At 45.5% G+C, this 19,810-nt stretch overlaps 1 protein-coding gene across 2 annotated transcripts in view; it reads right to left on the bottom strand.

The window, feature by feature from the left end:
- The window catches only part of SHOC2 (SHOC2 leucine rich repeat scaffold protein), a 111,829-nt gene extending 104,671 nt beyond the window's left edge, over nucleotides 1-7,158 (bottom strand). Inside the window, exons 1-2 of one of the 2 annotated variants that reach the window (XM_030568915.1) lie at nucleotides 7,088-7,158; nucleotides 5,363-5,544 (exon numbers count right to left, since the gene is read on the bottom strand). The gene's annotated coding sequence lies outside the window, so the exon portion shown is untranslated. The remainder of the gene's footprint in view (nucleotides 1-5,362; nucleotides 5,545-7,087) is intronic. The other variant, XM_030568916.1, reaches the window with a different exon arrangement.
- Nucleotides 7,159-19,810: the final 12,652 nt, after the last annotated feature.

Here is a 19,810-nt window from a genome sequence, read left to right as displayed (position 1 = left end):
GTTTCAGAATCCCCTTGAAAAACATTGCCAACCATGAACAAGATCTATGTTCAAATAAAGACTCTATTTTAAAACACCAACAGGCTAGGTAGTAAGAGAGTGAACTGAGATGTGTTGCAATATTTAGGCAGCCATTATAATGTAAATGTGTAAGGTATTAAAAAGTCTATATAAGGTGCCCAGCTTCTGTGGTCTATATATAATGCTAAAAGAACAAACAATCAGAATCCATACATAATGATAAGCCTCCGAGTATTGGGGTACACAGGTCCACTGAATCATGCATCCGACAAAAGCTCATGCTCCAAAACATCTGTTAGTCTATAAGGTGCCACAGGACTCTGCTGCTTTTACAGATCCAGACTAACACGGCTACCCCTCGGATACTTGTGTAATCATTATAATTCCCACAGGCATACTGTCATCTTATGGATCACATCATATACCCTGACCACACTTTGGATGTGTGCCACTTTAAGAGGCAGACACAGGCACACAAAGGACTGGTGTGAGAAAGGTAAGAGTAAATTACATCCAATTTGCTGTGAACATCACATATCCCATGATGAACATTTAGGCTCCCATATAGCTTGTGTCACAAATAATATCCCTTTTAGAACGATGATTGCCACTTGCAGCCAAGAGTCAAGTTTTAAATATAAACTCTTTTCAAAATATATTTACATGATTTTCATATGATAAAGTGTACTCTTCAGCACAAGAATGTTCACAACTAAAGGAGTAGGTATTTCATGCAACTTAAAATTCAATATATATTTAGAAAACAAAGATGCACTTTAACATCACCAGCACACAGACTACAAGTTATTCTTTGGCACACATGGGAAGGGAATTCAGAGGGAAAAGTTAAAACTGTTCAAGCTTTTCCTATTTCTTACTTTTCAAAGGACTGTGATATGTCTAAATAATTAACAGTAAACCAATAAAATGCTAAAAGAACTAAGGATACAGACATGCCAAAATCATTAAAAGAGCTCTTTGAGCATCCACAGTGGGACCACTTTACACTACTTCAGGGTATTCTAGCATGTTTTAGCTCTGAGCAGCATGTATCACTTTACGAGATCATGTACTGTAATATTTTCCTTACAATATTCCCTAGATTCTTCTTACTCTGTACTGATCTTTACAGGGATGAAATTAACTACGTGATGTGAAGTCTGAGGCTTTTAAAAAGAATTACAAACACAGCACAATCTATTTATGTATTTTTAAAGAGAAGCACATATATTACCTAGAGGTTAACGACGGTACAACTCCTTTGTAATCAGAGCCATCTCTTTATAAAGAAATACTATGCTGAACAGAGTTTGATTCCAGAATATGCCGCTATGTAAAGAGAGGTTTAGTACTATGTTACCTAAATAATATTGGATCTCAGCAGTGCAGGCACAGTGAGCATAAAAATTAAAATGTTAGTACCTCAAATATTATTTTATCATCACATGCTACAAGTTGTATCTCAATACATTGTGTAACATACCAAACTATTTCACACACACAGAAAATATGCAGTATTGTCAGACAGGGCAATTGTAATGTAAACAAGGATTATTTTAGTCTATACAAGCTTGATGGGGAGGCTGTTAAATCTTTCATATCATCAGTTCCTTTCCTCCCCCACCAAAAAAAAATCTCCATAAAGAGATGCAGTCATCTCCTCCAAGATAAAGCACAATGCAATGTGTAATCAAAATTAAATATATGGATATAAAAAAGAGAAAGGGAAAAATACAAAGATTTGTTCAATCCTAAAAGCATCCGCAACCAACCACCCTAGGAAACAAGTACACATAATAAACTTCAGGTAATTTCAGAAAATCTGCTGATCCATCATCAGGACTTGTTAACAGGACTCCTCAACAGTGGGTTAAATTAACATTTGGGCTAGTGCAACATACCAACATTTACCTAACACTCCCCACCAAGGATGTAGCCAGAAGCCTCACACTGCTGCCACACTACCAAGGTAACCTGTACCAGACACAGCAAGCGTCAAGCTCCTCTGAAAGACACTGAAAAAGCCAACACCTAACTGAGGATAGGAAAAGAGAAACAGCCATCAGAATCTGATGGGAGATGGAGATAATTGAGGGAACCATCCCAGCTGTAGCTAGGTAGAGAGAAGAGGAAAAAGACAATCCCCAGCACAAACAAAGAGGAGTCCTTGTGGCACCTTAGAGACTAACAAAGTTATTTGGGCATAAGCTTTCGTGGGCTAGAACCCACTTCATCAGATGCATAAAGTGGAAAATACAGGAGCAGGTATAAATACATGAAAGGATGAGAGTTGCCTTACCAAGTGTGAGGTCAGTCTAACCAGACACTTCACTTAACAGCAGGATACCAAGGGAGGACCAAGTGCAATTAGCATGGAGGGCAATTCTTCATCATTCCTCAGAAGTTTGAAAAAGCCAGTAGCAAGGGAGAATTCTCTGTATTTAATTATCATTCAAATTTAAATGACAAAGGCTGATATTTTAGCCACATCTGAAATGTTCAAATACTCTCCCAGTGAGAATTTTATTCCCTTATTGTAAAATGCAGTCTTTCCAAAAGATACTGTTCTTGGACCCTGAGCACATACTCCCCACCAATCTTTAGATATCTGTTAGATAAGGCTGATACCAATGTAAAATTTGAACTATGTCTAGTTTTACATTCTTAATCCAGTTAAGATATGGACATGTACATACCTAAATATGGCTACACTTGCACTTAAGTTTCAAGTGTGGTCGCAGCGCCAGCGCTGGGAGTGAGCTCTCCCAGCACTGCACATACTCCACATCCTCTACGGGTGTAGCTTGCAGCGCTGGGAGCCGCGCTCCCAGCGCTGCGGCACTGTTAACACTGAGGCTTTACAACGCTGTATCTTGCAGTGCTCAGGAGGGTATTTTTTTCACATCCCTGAGCACAAAAGTTGCAGCGCTGTAAAGCGCCAGTGTAGCCATGGCCTAAAAGTCTTTACTAAACAGCCCTAGACATGGTGTACATATATTACACACACACAAGTGAACAGTTCCTTCGTGATGACAATAGTGAAATAAGGACCATCACACATTCTTTCAGCAGAAAAGCTCATTTCATAGAAAGCCATGATCATGTAACAACAAATCCAAGGATTTCCTAATGGGAGTGCACACAATGAAAATGTTAAAAGAAAACCACATGCAGAAAGCTACAAAAAATATTCATTGGTCAGATGGAAGCCTTTCAATAATCTAGTGTTCTTAATGTAGAGTACTTCCATTAGTGTGATATAATTGTCAAGATAAAGGAATGCCCCTCCCCAACTCCCTTGCGCCTTACAGATGTGTCATGTTGGGAAGACAGAACTATACCAGGATCAGCAGCTAGTCAGAACCAGTACTATTTACCAACCCTACCTCTGCTGTTATGTGATGTAGGGGATTCTACTTTACATTTCTATAAAAAGTAGAATAGGGAATATTATGTTGCTCTGATTCTGACAAAACATGGAAAAAGCATTCCTTTTTCAAATGAGGAATCCAAGATATATCAATGATGTTCTTTGTTCAAAATTATCTTGCTTTATTATCAGATTATACGTAGGTAATTGTTGCCTGATCATTTCACTTGTTACAGCTACAGAAATCCAGCCCCTCAGAAAAACAAGTGTTTTCATATATATATAAGCTCAAATCTTTTTAACAAGAATTGATAATATTAGGGTATTTTTTTTTAAACTGGAATGTATCTACAATACAGTATTAAACTTTCAAGATGCAGAAATCCTTTTAAGAAATCAGCCTGGGGTTATATTGAGATCATTATACAAGCTATGCTTAAAATATGGCTGTACATGTTGTATTACTTAATATGACCACCACCTTCTTCAGGCCCTTAATTTTATAAATAGATGCATCCAATAATACTTAAAGATAGATAGATCTATAGTTCCATGAAAAGTGTGTGATTTTTTTCCTATTAGAAACAAGTAAATAGAGAGAGAGAGACACACACACCAAAGCAATTTGTCAAAAAATCATTGGCTAATTTTTGTTTCAGCAATTTTTGGTTCCAAAAGGCTGAGACTGTGTCACTACTGCAGCAGTTACAATACATGCAATTAAAACTCAATCATTAATATTCTGCTGTGGAAAGGTCTTTGTGCACATGCATGCATAATTACATAAAATGCATGCTTTCACAGTCCGTATCAATTTCAAATACATTAACTAAAAATTATAATTAGCATAATCTTTTCCTATTTTTTAATTTAATATATGACTTTTTAAAATTTCCATATCTACTTTTATAAATCCCTGTAAAGTCTGAACGCAATCTTTCTCCATTAAACTTCAGTCATGCTGAACTGCTACGTAGTTCACATACAAACACAACTGTAGTCAAATATATGCAACAATCCAATACAATTATGATTACTATAACTCCCTAGTGACTTAAGATATATTTGTGCAATTTACATAGAGAATGAACACACTTTTTACAACCTCATGTGTATTAGAAGCTGTCACTAAATGTTCTTCAAAACACATCTACAGTTCTGATACAAAAAATTATTTTATTGCAGAATACCTACTTTTAAAGAGAGGCTTTTTGTATGGCTCCAACAGAATTGCCACAAAATAAATGCAGTGAAACAGGAAAATGGGGGAGAGGTATAGCTAGTACAGCCACATAGTAGATGTAATGATTACCCTGAATGTCAGGTAATCATTACTCTGTATATTAGTTGCTACTAAACACATACATAGAGCATCTTTAATTTCTCTTCAGCCTGCTCACAATATTTCGTTTGGAGGGAAGCTAGGGTTGTAAAAACTGTGCTTCCTTATTCTTTTTAATATCACCATTTCACTATATGAAGACGACAATGTATCATAAAGTAGTATCCCAAGCTGCAGGGAGGAAGGACACCAAAGATTAAGTGCTAACTATACACTAAAGAAATTCACACACGGGCACACAATACGCAGTAATTTGAATTCATCCCACCTGCTCATAAACCTGGAGGCTATACAGCTGATCCATTCCATAGCTGGCAAACAAATGCCAGGCAAAGGTTTATTAATACTGTTCCCTGCAAAGCAGGGGGCAACAAACAATATATTTTTAAATAATGACTGCTATGTTTTGTCTCCTGCAAGTGTTTGACCCTGCCCATAACCAGTCTCTGGAAAGGGTTTCCCCTAATAATTATAAAGCTGACAACACCCCTCACTTTCTTTATAGCGGGGGTGGGGAGGGAGCACACAGAAGATATATTTTTAAAGCATGACACCATGGCATTTTATTTCAAAACCAATAGCCACCATATCCACGCCCCTCCCCCCTTCTCCCAATAAGCCTGTTTTACCTGCTCATAAAGGGGTCTTAGTGCCTTTGTGTTTGGGGCTTCCTGCTTCTGCTCTCTACCATCTCGGCTGTTGTTCCTGCTTCTTCTGTCTTGCTGCCCTTTAGGCCCAGCCCCTGCCTGCTGTCAGCAACGGCAGCCTCAGCCCAGCCTGGAGCCGAGACTCCTCCACCTACAGGCTCTCCCTGGCAGCAGCAAGTGATGTGAGAGTGTCTGTAGCAAATGCTACAGAACATAACCCTTTCACCACCACCACAGTCTCTCCAGTCCCTTCTTTCTCCACCCTTTCTTCTGCCTCAAGCCACTGCCACTGGCTTCCCCTCCACACGCAGCCCTCCACCCCACCCCTCAGCTGTCCCCCCCACAGCCCAACTATCTCACCCCTATCCCACCCCGATTTCCCCCAACCCGACTCCCTCCATCTCCCACTCCCCATGTTCAAACCCCTGCGTTCCCCAATCCCCTCCATTCCCCAGCCTCCTAACCCTCAACTTCCTCCACCCCACCCCAATTCCCTCTACTCCCCTATCCCCTAACCCTCAAACCCCCTCTACCCCCGAACCCCTCCAGCCCCAACTCCCTCTTCCCTAACTCCTCCACCCCAGCCCCCTATTCCCAAACCCCCAGCCCCCACTCCTCCACCCCAGCCCCCTATTCCCAAACCCCCAGCCCCCACTCCTCCACCCCAGCCCCCTATTCCCAAACCCCCAGCCCCCACTCCTCCACCCCAGCCCCCTATTCCCAAACCTCCAGCCCCCACTCCTCCACCCCAGCCCCCTATTCCCAAACCCCAGCCCCCACTCCTCCACCCCAGCCCCCTATTCCCAACCCCCCAGCCCCCACTCCTCCACCCCAGCCCCCTATTCCCAACCCCCCAGCCCCCACTCCTCCACCCCAGCCCCCTATTCCCAACCCCCCAGCCCCCACTCCTCCACCCCAGCCCCAACTCCTCCACCCCAGCCCCCTATTCCCAAACCCCCAGCCCCACCTCCCAGCCCCCTATTCCCAAACCCCCAGCCCCACCTCCCAGCCCCCTATTCCCAAACCCCCAGCCCCACCTCCCAGCCCCCTATTCCCAAACCCCCAGCCCCACCTCCCAGCCCCCTATTCCCAAACCCCCAGCCCCACCTCCCAGCCCCCTATTCCCAAACCCCCAGCCCCACCTCCCAGCCCCCTATTCCCAAACCCCCAGCCCCAACTCCTCCACCCCAGCCCCCTATTCCCAAACCCCCAGCCCCAACTGCCTCCACCCCAGCCCCCTATTCCCAAACCCCCAGCCCCAACTGCCTCCACCCCAGCCCCCTATTCCCAAACCCCCAGCCCCACCTCCCAGCCCCCATTCCCAAACCCCCAGCCCCAGCTCTACCTCCCAGCCCCCATTCCCAAACCCCCAGCCCCAACTGCCTCCACCCCAGCCCCCTATTCCCAAACCCCCAGCCCCACCTCCCAGCCCCCTATTCCCAAACCCCCAGCCCCAGCTCTACCTCCCAGCCCCCTATTCCCGAACCCCCAACTCCCTCCACCCTCAACCCCCTATTCCCTAACCTCCACCCCCAAACTGCCTCCAAACCTAGCCCCCTATTCCCCACCCCCTGCTGCAGCCCCACCGAGCCCAGCCCCACACCCCAGCTCCCCTCTCACACCCAAGCTTGCTTCGCCGTGCCAGCCGCCCGCCTCTCCACACAACCCTCCCTCCGTGACCCCTGCCTCCCGTCCTGCCCCACTCACCGTGAGGGATCCGCCATCCTCCTCAGCCACTCTCAGGCCCGGCCCCGTCACCTCCCCCCTGCCGGCCGCCGTCATCACGCAGCGACCCGTCACGGGACTCCCCACCCACAGGCCTCAACCACACCATAGAGAGCGGCAGGTAGAGCGCCGGGTGGCGCCGCCATCTTGGATTAGGGCGGAAGTGCCCTTGTTGCCATGGTCACGGTTGGGCAATGACAGTGGGTTTTGTTTTGTGGTTTTTTTTAAAGGGGGTTAAAATAAAGAAAACTGATAAATGCTACAAGGCGGCGAGTAAAAAATAATGAAAAAAAAGACAAAAATAGCCATGTTCCCACTCCGCCACCATGAGGGGTCCCACCACAGACACTCACGTGCCTTAGCTTGGCGTAACGAGGGGCCCCATGCCCTTCCCAACACCATCAGAAGCCCCACAGGCCAACACCCACCACCCTCTGCCATGAGCAGCCCTTTCTTTTACTAGTGTTCTGACGGTACTTGGTCTATCACCTTAGCGAGCTCGGGACAATCTAGTCCAGCCTCCCTGACCCTGCTCTGGGCGTTAGCGGGGGTCTCTAATACACGGATTCAGAGCTTTCTCCCCCTCCCTAAGCATGCAGGGGGCAGGTGTTAATCCCACAAAACCATCCCTCCATGCAAGCACTCCCTCGTTCAAGCACTCCCTCGTTCAATAGACGTTAATGAATGCCAACCTTTGCCACTCTATCCCACGGCTCACAGTGTTGGCTGTTTGTCTGGAAGCCCCAGCTGCTGGAATCAGGAGACTAAGTGCGAATCTCAGCTTTCATTTTAAAAAAATAGCAAATGGTTGCATAGAAAAGCTGGGAAATGTGACTCGTGCCCCCTCAAGGCTCAGAAACTGGAAAGAACCGCAAATTTGATATTTTTAATAACATAAGACCACCCATACTAGCCCAGTATCCTGTCTTCCACCAGTGATTGGTGCCAGCTGCTTTAGATGGAATGAATAGAACAGGGCAATTATTGAGTGATCCATCCCCTTGTCCAGTCCGAGCTTCTAGCAGTCAGAGGTTTAGGGACACCCAGAGCACGGCATTGCATCCCTAAGTCATAGTGGCTAATAACCATTGATGGACCTATCCTCCATGAACTTATCTAATTCTTTTTTTGAACCCACTTATACTTTTGACCTTCCCAACATCCTCTGCAGCAGTGGATTAATGCACAGGTCCATGGAGCCCCCAGCTCTGGCTGCGGGCCCCAGACTCTGGCCGTGAGGCTTCAGGCTCAGAACCTGGGATCCCAACCACAGGCTTTGGGAGCCGACCACATAGTGCCAAGCTCCGGCCCTGAGCTTAACTCCCCCCCACTTCCTACCCCCACCCCAGCAAAAGAAATAACAAAAAAGACAAGAACGTGCAAAGCACCTTAACTGTGTTTCTATTCTGTTTAGGTACAGTAAAGAACAGAGACAACTGTATATTTTTATTACTGAGTCTACAAAAAGAAAAACTCTACATAAATAAATTACAATGATTTGGACATGGATATGTGTATATTTATTTATTTTTCCTAAAGTTAATTATTTTAGGGAAAAGTGTCAGAGCGGCCACCAGCAAGAGTCACAGCCACTGGTGAGGGTCTCCCCCTGCACAATGGTCAGGTTTAAGAAAATTAGGGAGATGCAAGAACCACTTGTTGAACTCTGAACAACTGATTCTAATGCCAGTGTTGTCGAGATCAGCAGTGAATATCTTTCTGTTATGGTATGGATAATATCTAGCCATATTCGTTGTCTATGTGGAAACTTTGAGCAGTTAATCTAGGTATAATGAGCTGGGATATGATTTGCTTCATTATTAATGCAGTGTGTAAACAGTGAATGGAGTCTTTGTATTAATGCGTTCTGATATAATCATGTTTTTAATAGAGGCTCAAATGTTCTTTGTGTCCAGGGCCCCCACAAATTTTAATCTGTCTCTGATCCGTGGACAACGAGTTCCATGGGTAAAATATCTAATGATTTTTAAGCCAATCTCATGATTTCTTTGGGGCCTAACTCTTGATTTTTGAACTAGCACAGTTTTGAACAGTCTGACTCAAATCCCCTCCTTCTTCAGATGCTGAGACTTCAGTCTCTTAGTTACAATGTCACAATTTCTAGACCTGTTCAGAAAATTGCTGTCAAAATAATGTTAATGTTGCCTGTTCCAGCAGTAACAGGTCTTTGTGAACCAGTTTCTTGTTTGGAGCAGAAATTGGTGACATTGCAGTAAGCAAATACATCCTTCTATTTGTTTATTTACAAGATATACACAGGTCTGTTTTTTCCCCATTCAGGAACACAAGCACCACTGCTCTGTCCCAAAGAAGCAGCTTTCTTCCTCTGCCTCTCTCCACAGACCCACAAAAACTCATAGCCAAAACCGACTGCAGTTGAACACACAGGCTTTCTGCAACAACTGGTAGCTTAACACTTAGTTTAAAACCCATATGATTTCAACACATGGCCCTTGCTCTAGCCCCACCTCTAAGACTATAAAGTCTGAAAGCCATGCATATGGGTGTCAATCTTCCTTTTGCTTAGCTGTTTTCCAACACAAAAAGAATGTAACTAAGGTTTCCCTGCATGATTAGGAGAATCCATAATTAGTCTCTAAATCCAATAATTGCATCAATGACTGCTGATGACAATCTATTACATTATTATGAAAAATGGGAACATTTCTCCCATTTTCTCCCCAGCTGTAATAATGTATCTACTACTCCAGTACCCATATTGTCCTTCAGGGTACACATGACCTGAAATACTAATGTAATTAACAAAACAAAACCTTTAAGTCATTATACGCATCATAATAATATTAAAAGACTCAAATCAAATTTTCCCCATTGCAGGTCATGGTTAACTACTGTTCTGACATTGCAGGAATAGAGCGGAAAATTTTAAAATATTTTGCTACAGAACGGGAACTGTCCCTAGCTGGCATTCATTATGACCTTACAGCAAGGTACTTTGCATTATGTTTACATCAGATCTTACAAGCTATACAGGGTCAGGCTACCACTGAAAGGAACATGTGGGTACTGCAGGAAGTGATTTTGGCTGTGCAGCAGGATGATAACCTTCCTTCTGAGTCAATAATGAATGTATATTCGGCAGCCTGGTGATGAGCACTCTCTGCTGCTGGAGCTATCTTCTTTCATATGGGATGGAAAAGCAAGCTCCCAATACTCATTATTACACACCCTGTGACATTTTTGCCAAGAGCAGGGCTTTAGCCTCAGTAGGGCGTGATGTTAAACTGCATCCTCCGCTGCCTTGTGGATACTTCCTGGTTGAAGAAAGGCTAAGGGGTCTCATCCCAACAGAAAAGGCACTCACACTGAAGCAAAAGGCAGTTAGGTGCTCTATCTAGGTTGCTCTCTGGCAGAATCTACAACTTTTGTGTCACTGAATGTCCAGACTCACTCTGGCCATTAGATTCTGGCTCAGTGGTCATGGGCAGCAGGTAGCATAGGCAGGGGAAGGCTGTGCCCAGGACTGGCGCTAGGGGTTTGAGCCCTCTAGGCGCACAGCAATTTTGGCACCTCGCGCGCTGGTCCCGCGGCTCCACTGGAGCTGCCGCAGTGGTGCCTGCAGAGGGTCCAGTGCTCCACGGCTCCAGTGGAGCTGCTGCAGTGGTGCCTGCAGGAGGTCCACCGGAGCTGCGCGAGCAGCCGACCGTCAGCAGGCACGAGTGCGGCAGCTCCTCTGGAGCCGCGGAGCACCGGACCCTCTGCAGGCACCACTGCGGCAGCTCCACCGGAGCCGCCTGCCGCCCCCTCCGGCAGAACGGCACCCACCAATTATTCTGGCGCCCTAGGCAATTGCCTAGGCTGCCTAAATGGTAGCGCCAGCCCTGGCTGTGCCTCCTCAAACAATCCCACACTCTGCACTGAGGTCCCCTCCTGCTTGCCACTAGTTGGCCTCCGCCCAGGCAGCCTGCTCCTCTTCTAGGAAGCCTGCTAGGGCTGGGACTGGAGCTGGGACTTGGGTGGCTGGGGGGGCTGCATGCCACCCACCCAGTGCTCCAGGGCTGGGGGGGCACGCACCACTTACTCAGTGCTCTGGGGCTGGAGGTGCGTGGGTGGCCTGGGGCTGGGCAGGGCTGGCGGCCATGGTGGGTGCTCTAGGCTTCCCTGGGGGAAGGGAGACAGGGCCTCAGGAGGAAGGGGTGGGCCAGGCCAGGAGCTAGCCTCCCCAATACTGTGGTTCATCCACCGCCATGTCAGTGGTCTAAAGGGGGGATGACAAGTCTTTGGCAGCCTCCAGTCTTCCATAACTTTGCCTAGGCATATGCGCTAAAGGTCTTGGCAACATGTTCATAGGAATCTGAGAGAGAGGCATGGGAGCCCTGGGGCAGCTTCCAAGAGTTCCATGCAGCCCTGTTTCTGGATGGTCTGCTTGCCTCATGTGAGAGTAACCCTAGAAAAGGGTCAAACAAGTCCTGCTTCATTGTTTACATCCTGGCTCAACTGTTTTTATACACAGACTTGCTTGCTGGAATATTCGGACTTTAACTCTGTCATAAACAGATAGTTAAGGGTTAATGTCTCTTTTACCTGTAAAGGGTTAAGAAGCTCAGTAAACCTGGCTCACACTTGACCACAGGACCAATAGGGGGACAAGATACTTTCAAATCTTGGTGGAGTGAAGTCTTTGTTTGTGCTCTTTGTTTTGGGGGTTGTTCGCTCTTGGGACTAAGAGGGACCAGACGTCAATCCAGGCTCTCCAAATCTTTCTGAATCAGTCTCTCATGTTTCAAACTTATAAGTAATAGCTAGGTAAGGCGTGTTAGTCTTATTTTTGTTTCTCAGCTTGTAAATGTTCCTTTTTTGCTGAGAGGATTTTACCTCTGTTTGCTTTAACTTTGACCCTAAGGCTAGAGGGGGTTCCTCTGGGCTATATGAATCTGATTACCCTGTAAAGAATTTTCCATCCTGATTTTACAGAGATTATTTTTACCTTTCTTTCTTTAATTAAAAGCTTTCTTTTTAAGAACCTGATTGATTTTTCCTTGTTTTAAGATCCAAGGGGATTGGATCTGGACTCACCAGGGATTGGTGGGGGGAAAGGAGGGAGGATGGTTAATTTCTCCTTGTTTTAAGATCCAAGGGGTTTGGATCTGTGTTCACCAGGGAATTGGTGAAGTCCCTCAAGGCAACCCAGGGAGGGGAAAGTTTGGGGGGACAGAGAGTGCTCCAGACACTGGAATTCTGGATGGTGGCAGTGTACCAGATCTAAGCTAGTAATTAAGCTTAGAAATGTCCATGCAGGTCCTCACATCTGTACCCTAAAGTTCAGAGTGGGGAAGGAACCTTGACAAACCCCGAATACGACTTTGACCTGAATTCAGATTGGAAGAAAATGGCAGTGTTGAGTAACAAACCTGCATCTTTCAGAATTGATAGTGCAGCTCTTTTGGAAATGCACTTCCCAGATACAGGCTTCATTAAGGAGAAGGACTACACCTTTTACTGGCATGGGGAACCTGGGAGTAAGGAGAGAGTATGGTGTAGATTTTGCTGTCAGAAAAGAATGTATGTCATCGTGTGACACTCCAGTTGCAGTGTCCTTATATATCATGACACTTCAAGTTAGTTTACAGAAGAGATTCATCAACCGTGTCACTGTCTATAATCCAAGGAGAAGGATACTTTTTACCAACAGCTAGAAGAATTGATCAGCAGGATTCCATGGAAGGAACCCATCTTAGTACTTGGAGACTTCAATGCAAGAGTTGGGTCCAGCGTGGATATCTGGCCTGGGATTCTGGGTAGGCCTGGCATTGGATGTAGGAATGACAATGGTCAGAGAGTTCTCGAGTTCTGTGGCAGTCAAGGCTTATCAGTGACCACCTTCTTTGCTGGTAACATCAGAAGAACATCATCATGGAGACACTTGAGGTTCAAGCACTGGCACCAGCTGGACTTGGTACTGACAAAATGTACATATTTGAAAGATATCTTACATACACGATCCTTCCAAAGCACAGACTGTGACATAGTCCACTCTCTTATCTGCTGCAAAGTGAAATTTCAAGCTAAGAAGATCCACCATAATAAAACTGTCATACAACCTTGTATTGACTTGTGCCGAATCAATTATCCTCTCAAGAAATAGCTTTTTAATGAAGAAGTAGCAAAGACAGCCAGAATGAATGAAATTGCTTCAGATGCAGGGACGTCTTGAAGGCAAGTATGTACAATGCAGCAATCAAGAGTTTTGAAAAGAATATCAAGAAAAATGTTGAATGGTTAATAGACCATTTGGAGATACTACTGCCTCTCATTGAGAGGAAAAGATCTGCCTTGGTCACCTACAAATCTACTCCCACTACTGATTCGCTCGACAACCTAAGAGACGCTCATAAGGTTGTTCAAATAACTTCCAGGAGGTGTGGCATTGGATAGTTGTCTGGACGAGTTACCGCATTTAGCTTATGGTAGTCCACGCAAAAGCGTATTTCCCCATCTGGTTTGGGTACCAGAACCACTGGAGATGCCCATGCACTGGTAGATGAGCGGATTATACCCTTCTGTAGCATGTTCTGGATCTCTCGTTCTATAGCAGCTTGGGCATGAGGAGACACCCGGTAGCGTGGGGTTCTAACTGGGTGAGCATTACCTGTGTCAGTGGAGTGGTATACCCATTCAGTCCGTCCTGGGGTGGCTGAGAACAATGGGGCGAAGCTAGTGCACAGCTCCTTGATTTGTTGCCGCTGCAGACGTTCCAGGGTTGTGGAGAGGTTCACCTCTTCCATGCCACCGTCACTTTTTCCTTCATAGTAGACACCTTCAGGCCACTCAGCGTCATTTCCTCCCTGGACCGTAAACTGACAAACCTGTAAGTCTCTGGAATAAAAGGGCTTGAGAGAATTAACATGGTACACTCTGGGCTTTAGGGGGGAATTGAGAAATGCTATGAGGTAGTTAACAGCTCCCAGGCGCTCTTGGACCGTGAATGGCCCTTCCCATGATGCTTCCATCTTATGGGCCTGTTGCGCCTTCAAGACCATAACCTGGTCTCCTACCTTGAAGGAACGTTCTCTGGTATGTCTGTCATACCAGGCTTTTTGCTCTTCCTGAGCATCCTTCAGGTTTTCTTTAGCAAGGGCTAAAGAGTGTCGGAGGGTGTTTTGTAGGTTGCTTACAAAGTCTAGAATGTTAGTTCCTGGAGAAGGTGTAAACCCCTCCCATTGCTGCTTCACCAACTGTAATGGCCCCTTAACCTCGTGGCCATACACAAGTTCAAACGGTGAAAACCCTAAACTGGGATGTGGGACAGCCCTGTAGGCAAAAACCAACTGCTGCAATACTAGGTCCCAATTATTGGAGTGTTCATTGACGAATTTAAGTATCATGGCCCCCAAAGTTCCATTAAACCTTTCCACTAGGCCATTGGTTTGATGGTGGTACGGGGTGGCAACCAAGTGGTTCACCCCATGAGTTTCCCACAGTTCTTTCATGGTCCCTACCAGGAAATTAGATCCTGAGTCTGTAAGGATGTCAGAGGGCCAACCTACCCTGGCAAAAATGTCTGTTAGGGCCAGGCACACAGCTTTAGCCCTGGTGTTGCCTAGAGCTACTGCTTCCGGCCATTGGGTAGCAAAATCCACAAAAGTCAGTATGTACTGCTTTCCTCTGGGTGTCTTTTTTGGGAAAGGACCCAGAATATCCACAGCTACTTGCTGAAATGGGACCTCAATTATGGGGACTGGCTGGAGAGGGGCCTTGACCTGGTCTTGGGGTTTTCCCACTTTTTGGCACACCCCACAAGACCAGACATGCTTGGCAATGTCCTTGCCCATCCCCTCCCAGTGGAAGGACTTCCCCAACCGGTCTTTGGTTCTGTTCACCCCAGCATGGCCACTAGGATGATCATGGGCTAAGCTTAAGAGCTTTTCCCGGTACTTAGCTGAAACCACTAACTGTTTTTGCGGATGCCAGTCTTTCTGGTGTCCACCAGAAAGAGTCTCCTTGTATAAAAGTCCTTGTTCTACAACAAACCAGGATCGATTAGAAGAGCTGAGAGGCGGTAGGGTGTTCCATGCCACCGCCCAAGCTTTCTGAAGGCTGTTATCTGCTTCCTGCTCAGTCTGGAACTGTTCCCTTGAAGCTGGAGACACCAGTTCTTCCTTAGACTGTGGACTTGGGCCTGGTCCCTCTGGAAGCGATGTAGGTGATGGGGTTGTTTTCGTTGCTGGTGAACCGCTCTCCGCTGGTGCACCAGGTGGTATTTCAGGCTCTGGCTGAGCCTCTTGGGTGTGGTTGTCTGCTGCTTCAGCTGGTTTAGGCTCGCTGGCGCCCTCTGGCATTGGGGTTGAAGATGGGTTTGCAAGCGCTGGTGTCAGTACTGGCAATGGTTCTGGTGTTGGTTGCTTTTCCAGTTCCTGGTCTGGGACTGGAGGCACTGTGGCTGTTTCAGTCATTGGTAAGGGATTCGGGTCCACTACCTCGGTCTGGGTCTCTGGTAACACAGACGGGGCCACTGTGAACGGCTCAGGAACAGGGATGGGTCAGGAAGCTTGCCTGGTTTGGCTGCAGGTAACCATTCCCACCCTCTTGGCCCGCTTTACCTTGTTGGCCAAATCTTCCCCCAGTAGCATGGGGATGGAATAATTGTCATAGACTGCAAAAGTCCACATTCCTGACCAGCCTTTATACTGGACAGGTAGTTTAGCTATAGGCAAGTCTACAGCTTGTGACATGAAGGGGTAAATTGTCACTTGGGCCTTTGGGTTGATGAATTTGGGGTCCACGAAGGATTGGTGGATAGCTGACACTTGTGCCCCCGTGTCTCTCCACGCGGTAACCTTCTTTAAACCCACTCTCAAAATTTCCCTTCGCTCCAAGGATATTTGAGAGGCATCTGGGCCTGGGGATCTTTGGTTTGATGATGGTGTAATGAACTGCACTCGGTTGGGGTTCTTTGGGCAGTTGGCTTTTATATGTCCCAGTTCATTACATTTAAAGCATCACCCAGCTGACTGGTCACTGGGCCAAGGTGGGTTACTGGAGACTGGTGAGGTGGGAGAATAGGGCATCTGTGGCTTCCTTTGGGTTGTAGGTGGGGTTTTGGGCTGCCCTCGGTTATAGGGTTTATTGTCGGTGTGCCCCCATGACAGTAGCTTTTTTCTTTTCTGCCACTTCCATCCATTTGGCTCCAATCTCCCCCGCCTCCGTTACCATTTTGGGTTTCCCATCTAGGATATACCTCTCTAAGAACTGCTCCATTTGTATCAGGAGGTGCAGCTCGTCCATATTGTTAACCTGGGTTCCTGATATCCAGGCCTCATAATTCTTTGCAATGTGATAGGTGTGTTGGGAAATGACACATCTGGTTTCCATTTTAGGGCTCTGAACCGCCAACGGGCATGCTCAGGTGTTATCCCCATTCTGTATCTGGCCTTGGTTTGAAAAAGTTTATAATCGTTCATGTTCTCCTTAGGCATTTCAGCCGCCACCTCTGCTAAAGGTCCACTGAGCAGTGGCCTCAGCTCTATCATGTACTGGTTTTCAGAGATGTTGTATCCATGGCAGGTCCTTTCAAAATTTTCTAAGAAGGCTTCAGTGTCATCACCTGCCTTGTAGGTGGGAAATGTTTTGGGGATGTGGAACAACAACTGGTGAAGTGTTGTTAGGATTGGCTGTGTTCTGTTGCTTAGCCTGTTCTAATTCCATGGCCTGCTGGTGGGCTTCCCTCTGGAGCTCTATTTTTCTTCTGTGGTCCGCGTCTTTGGCTTCTTGTTCTCTTTTGTAGGCTTCCTCTTTGATTTTTTCTTCTCTTTCTCTCAGCTCCGCCTCTTTTTCTCTTATTTCTATTTCTTTTTGTTTTCTTTCCATGTCTCGCTTGTGGTCGGCATCTCTGAGGTGTTCCTCTGCAACCTATTTTGCCAGTTCCTGTTTCAGGTCCTTGGTAGTCATGGTTCCTGCTTTCTTGTGTTGGGGTGCCCTCTGGTGTTTACTGCCTGAACTGCTGTTCCTCTGCTGCCTGCTTGGGCTTGCCTAGCAACAGTGCCTTTTTTAACTTCTTCTACCTAATCTTTCGCACTTAAATTAAAACAAAAGGAAACCCTTTGATATGCAATTCTGTTCTGCTGCTGTAGCGGACTCACAGCTGGAATCCTATTGTTTAACAAAAGACCCTTGTTAAACCTTAATGTGCCCTGAGGCAATCTCTGCACAACCAGAAGGGAGCAAGGAAAAAAAATTCTCTCGCTGTAGTTTTAAAACCCCCTTCTCTCTGCTTACAACCAGCTAGCAGAGAAAAAGAAAAATAATATTCCTACTGGCTTTTGCTTTCCATCTTTCCCACACACTGCTACCATGTCATAGTATCTTTCCCCAATCTGAACCTTAGAGTCCAGAAGTTGGGGTACAAGCATGAATTCCCCTAAGCTTAATTACCTGCTTAGATCTGATAAGCTGCCACTAATCAGGAATTCGAGTGCCTGATACACTCTGGTCCCCCCAAAACCTTCCCTGGGGACCCCCAAGACCCAGACCCCCTGGATCTTAACACAAGGAAAGTAAACCCCTTTCCTCACCATTGCCTTTGTCAGCCTTCCCCTCCCTGGGTTACCCTGGAAGATTACTGTGATTCAAACCCCTTGAATCACAACACAGAGAAATTAGGTCTCCTGGAGAGAGAGACAGATTCACGCTCCGTGAATCTAAAACAAAGGGATTCCATCCTTCCCCTCCCTTCTCCTTCCCTGTTAAGTACAGACTCAATTCCCTTGAGCCTCAACAAGGGGGAAAAAATCAGACAGGTCTTAAAAGCAAAACTTTTAATAAAAAGAAAGAAAAAAGTAAAAGGTCTATCTCTGCAATTTAGATGGTAAAAAGTTACAGGGTCTGTCAGCTTAAGAAACTGGAGAAACAGCCTCCTCCAATAGAAATACAGTTTAAAATACTTCCAGCCAAATACACATTTGCACATAAAGGAAAACAAATAAAAAGACTATACGACCTTTCTACCTTTATACTTACAAAATTGGAATAGAAGATTAGAGAGCCTGTAGGTACGTATGGTCACTCTCAGAGCCCAGAGAGAACAAAGCAAAACCCAAAAAACACAAACAAAGCCTTCCCTCCACGGAGATTTGAAAGTATTTTGTCTCCTGATTGGTCCTCTGGTCAGGTGTTGCAGGTCACTGTTTGTTAATCCTTTACAAGTGAAAGAGACATTAACCCTTAGCTATCTGTTTATGACAAGGTATGCTTAAGAATTTTGGCTGGGTCTCTGCAAAAGCATCCAATGGGCAGCTGAAGCAGGTGCCCTCATACAACCATCTACTGTCATTAGAAAGGCCATTGGGCCAATAAAGAACAAGACATCTCCACTGAAAGATGTGGATGGCAATGTTATAACTTGTAAAGGGAAGCAAATGGAGAGGTGGATTGAGCACTATGGAATGATATACTCAAGGGAGTCTGTGGTAGATCAGCGTGTGTTAGATGAATTGCCTGGGTTTGAAGTTATGACTTTGCTTGGTGCCAAACCTACACTAGAGGAACCTGAACAAAGCATCAAAAAGATTCTTCAGGACAACAACAAAGCTTCAGGATCTGGCTATCTACCTGCTGAAAGCTACAAATGTGCAAAGACTAGCTGCAAAGATTGCATGAGGTATTGCTACTCTGTTGGAAGGAAGAAACTGTTCTGCAAGATTTTAAGGATGCTCCTTTCATCCAACTCTATAAAAACAAATGAGACAGAAGTGTTTTTAATAAATACAGAGGTGCATCTCTTCTTAACATTGTGGGAACGATAGTGTCACTGACAGCCATATTATAAGTTGAGCAGTTACAACCAGATTCCTCCTTCAAGTTCAACTGGATTCTTTACTTCTAGACCAAATGCTATGTTAAACTGTACTCTGTGCTGGTTCTTACATTGTCCAAAGTAGGGAAAGATCCCAGAATGTCATTTTAACCTATAAACATGTTATGTAAAACTGTTGTTAAAAAGCACACAATGGGGGTCAAAGAAATGATGTAAACCATGGACCTGGTATGCATGTACTTACCTTTATGCCCAAGGTGCCTCATCCAAAGCCCATTGGAGTCTTTTAATTGACTTGTGGGCTTTGATCAGGCCCGTGACAACCCTGTTGAATTCAGTGGGACTACTCAAGTGTGTAAAATTAAGTCCCTGCAGAAATTTTTGCAGGAACAAAGCCATGAACTACTGATGTATGTAAAGTTAAGCACATGTGTTAGTTTATCCTGAATCAGGCCACAAATTTGCTAATAGCTAATTAGGATTTTTCAGGGCTCCTGGTAAGGTATCACAGATATAGCAGTAAACCAAATAAAAGTAGTGTTCATAGAGTGACTACTGGAAATTTGGTTTCATGGGGCAATTTTAATGGAATGAGGTTGCCACCCCTTTTGAACATTTCTGCTCAGTGGAGAATTTGGCAACTTAGTGTGTCAGAAAGGATGGCAGGGGGCTTTGAGCAGCAGTATTATTTCTATGGCCCCTTTATTCTTACAGCCATCTTCTCCTGAGTGCGAAGGATTTATCATCATGCTCTTTGCCCTTCTTTTCCTGATCTTGGAAAACAGCCCATTTGGACAAAAGGAGGAGAGAATCAGATGACACCATTGCTATAGCTGTGTCCTGAGCCACCTAAGGCTTCTGCTGTCTTCCCTTTTTGTGTGAGTTTCCTCCTTGATACTAATCTTAAACCT

The sequence above is a fragment of the Gopherus evgoodei genome, chromosome 7, assembly GCF_007399415.2.
Source record: "Gopherus evgoodei ecotype Sinaloan lineage chromosome 7, rGopEvg1_v1.p, whole genome shotgun sequence".
Classification (NCBI taxonomy): domain Eukaryota; kingdom Metazoa; phylum Chordata; order Testudines; family Testudinidae; genus Gopherus; species Gopherus evgoodei.
This window is presented reverse-complemented; position numbering and strand designations above follow the sequence as displayed.